Here is a 3,614-nt window from a genome sequence, read left to right on the forward strand (position 1 = left end):
TTTAGAACTGATAAACTTTTAGATGAAATATGGCATAGCATATATCAGCCATGGTTTTTCCTCATTTGAACACACTGACATGTCTCCATTCTGTTTTGTAATAAGAATTTTTACTAGCTGTTTGAGATGGACATTACTTTGATCGTACTGCATTTGGAGATCTTGAATGGCTTCATTGATAACAATGTTTCAGCAGTATCTTTAAAACCAGAGGTGCAAAGGCCTTACTTGCCTATCTTACTTTATCTATAATAGTGATATTCATGAAGGGTTGAGCTTCCAGTGAAACATCATATCATTGCATTTATAACTGCATTTGCAGGAAACCTAAAACAGTAATATAAACTATACTTTAGAAACAGCTCCAGGTAATTCACAATGATCAATAATTTCAAATATCAAATGCAATATCATGAATAATACTTTCAATATATTAACTGAGTAAAGTAAATGTAGAAATTTTGTTACTGAACCAATAATAAGATTTACTAACCTCATTGTTTGTTGGCTATTGATCAGGAACTCTGTCTCTTGTCTTTCTCTTTTCATGACATTTGCCAAGACACATTTTTTCTGTTCTCTTTTCTTAACTTCCTTTTTCATTATGAACACCCAAATTATAATAGAGAGAAAAAATTCGGTTTCAGTGCTAAAAGCAAGTTGTAATTTCTCACTATCATTGGTTATGCGAAACTATACTCACACTAGCTACACGAGCTGCCGTATTAGCAACCAATGAACAATATTCATTGGCACTTGGGTGCAGATTACAGGCAACAAAGGCAGGTTCCAAATAAATTCACAACTTTTGACAAGATTCGAAACCATGACATTCTAGATGTCAGGTTTACATTCTAACAGTTACACTAAGCCACAACACTGAGTGAAGCAGTTATATTTACAGTTGTAGTGCTACATTCGCAATGATGAACTGCAGCCTTCAAAAATATGGCTTCACGCAATATCATATGAAGCTTACCTAATGTAAGCTAATCTTGGTGATTATGATAATTGTATTTGTGGCGCTGAAAAAAATGGAAGTGTCCAGTAATGTCAGCTAGTGCTGCTTAATGAATATTTCTCTCTCTCTCTCTCTCTCTCTCTCTCTCTCTCTCTCTCTCTCTCTCGTGTGTGTGTGTGTGTGTGTGTGTGTGTGTGTGTGTGTGTGGTTCATCACAAAAGAATGCTGAACAAGGAACTGAAAGTGAACTGACTGGTTGTGGTAGTTTGGCAACACTGAAGGGTTCTTGTGTGATGTTGAGCTCTTTGATAGGAGGAAACGCGCTCAGATGTGTGAAGTGTCAACCATCAAGTAATTTTAATTGGACTGTAGGTGCACCCAACTCAACCAAAACATGACATCGAGGCTACAAATGTAGTACCAAATGCTCTTTAATGGCTGAACACGTACCTATTGGTGCTGAAATGGATATAAGCAGGGTTTTATTTTTTTTAAGGTCTTTTCTTAAGTTCCTGAAGTATAGTCGGTATTTTAAGTTTCTGTCAAAATAGTAGAAACGAGATAACTTGGGGTTTTAAGTTAAGGGGTTAATGACCTTACTAAAAGTCAGAAATGAGCAACAAACATGTAACATAAGAATCAATACATCTTTGCTGAGGTAGTACTGGACCCGTTAGATTGTGGTGTAACCTGTTAGAAAGTATGCATTTGCATGCAGTACGCAAAACTTTCCCCCCACCCACCCACGTATTCCATATGGTAGTTCTTCGCAGTCTGAGCTGGACATCAGTTGTACTGCAGAATTGCTCTATCCCTAGTCCGGAAGTGTTTTACAAAGTGCAATAGCAATGGAATACATTGTTCCATTTGCTTTAAAAATGTTAAAAACAATGGAAACACAATAGACTTGTGATGTCATATAAGGAGAAAACATCCACAATGTTACTTGGAAGAAAAGGTAAATTTGTTGAGGTACCTACAATTCTATTGACATACTATAATCTTGTGGTAATAACTGAAATCTTAATATTGTATTTGCTGCAGGATGAATAATTGATACTATCCAAAAATGTTGATGCAGAAGAGTCATCAACTTGCGACTTTACACTCCCATCGTCACTGCAAATATCTCCTCCACCTTAGTCATCTTTGCTGGAGATACCGAGACTAATTTATGCGACAGTCTCAACCCCACATCAGTTTAGATGTCCTACTCCATCACTTTCGTTAAGACAGATCACACCCTTCAAAAACTGGAAAAAACTCATAGTTTTCAGAGTAAGTTACACAGTTCTCTCAGTCTGATCATTAGAACGGAATTAACAAAATCTTCCAAATATAAATTTCTTAAGAGACTAACAGTATGCAATGTGTAATAAAACTGTGCCATGTGAAGTACTCTTTCTCTTGTCACAAACTATCGATAGATGCCACTGGTTTGGTACCATGGCTAGTGGTGGCTGTGCAATGAGTGGTGTATCTGCCATCAGAGAGGAGTCTGTGTCTCATGATGGGCAATTAAGTCTGGCTGTGGTGGGCAGCACCCCGAGTCAGTTCCGGGCAGGTAGTGAGCCGTGAGGAAGGGCAGTGCCTATGTGGCTGGCAGTATGCTTTGGGAGCACTTTGAGGAGCAGGCTCTGCAAACTGCAACATTATGGCCATCTTGATTTTTACGATACGTTGATGACACCTTCCTGATATGGCCTCATGGTGAAGATACACTACAGCAGTTTGTCAACCATATGAATGGTGTCCATCCCAACATTAAATTTACTATCGAGATGGGGAAGCACAGCAAGTTACCATTCTTGGGTGTTTTGGTTGAGCGGAAGGCAGGAGGCCAGCTTGGTCATTCTGTGTACCAGAAACCAACACACACTGATCGATACTTGAACGCCAATAGTTTCCACCACCCTGTACACAAGAAAGCTGTCCTGAACATGTTGGTCCATAGAGCCAAGATTATCTCTGATAATGACCACCTACAGTCTGAATTGCAGAACTTAAAACGTGTTTTTGGGAAAAATGGATGCAGCAAAAGAGACATTGCAAATGCTTTCAAGGGCCACCGACGAAAGATACCTGGTGAATCAGTAGAAGAGGCCAAATGAACTGTATTCCTGCCATACTGAGGAGCAACTAGAAGTAAGTTAGGACGTCTGCTGCAGAAACACGGGCTAAGAGCAGTGTTCCGGCCCGCCCCCAGGATACAAGATATGTTGCACCCTGTTAAAGACGACATTTGCTCTTCGAGTGTACAGTGTGTATGGTGTACCTTGTGAATGTGTCAGCATGTACATTGGACAGACAATTTGCACGGTTGCGGAGCGTTGTACTGAGCACAAGCACCATATAAAACAAAGGGAGGTTGACAAGTTGGCAATAGGAGAGCATTGCCTAGAAAACGGACATAAAATACAGTTCAAAAATACAAAAGTGTTGGCTCATGCGTCTACCTATTGGGACTCCGTTATAAAGGAAGCGGCTGAGATTCACTTAAATGACAACAATTTCAACAGAGAACAGGGATACGCACTCAGCAGGTCATGGGGACGGGCGTTGGACATCGAGAGAAAGCAGAGACAGATGCGTGACACGGGAGCGGCAGTTTCAAACGTGGCGCCTGCTGCTGGCGTCACCTGACGTCATCGGT

This window comes from Schistocerca cancellata, chromosome 9 (assembly GCF_023864275.1).
Source record: "Schistocerca cancellata isolate TAMUIC-IGC-003103 chromosome 9, iqSchCanc2.1, whole genome shotgun sequence".
Classification (NCBI taxonomy): domain Eukaryota; kingdom Metazoa; phylum Arthropoda; class Insecta; order Orthoptera; family Acrididae; genus Schistocerca; species Schistocerca cancellata.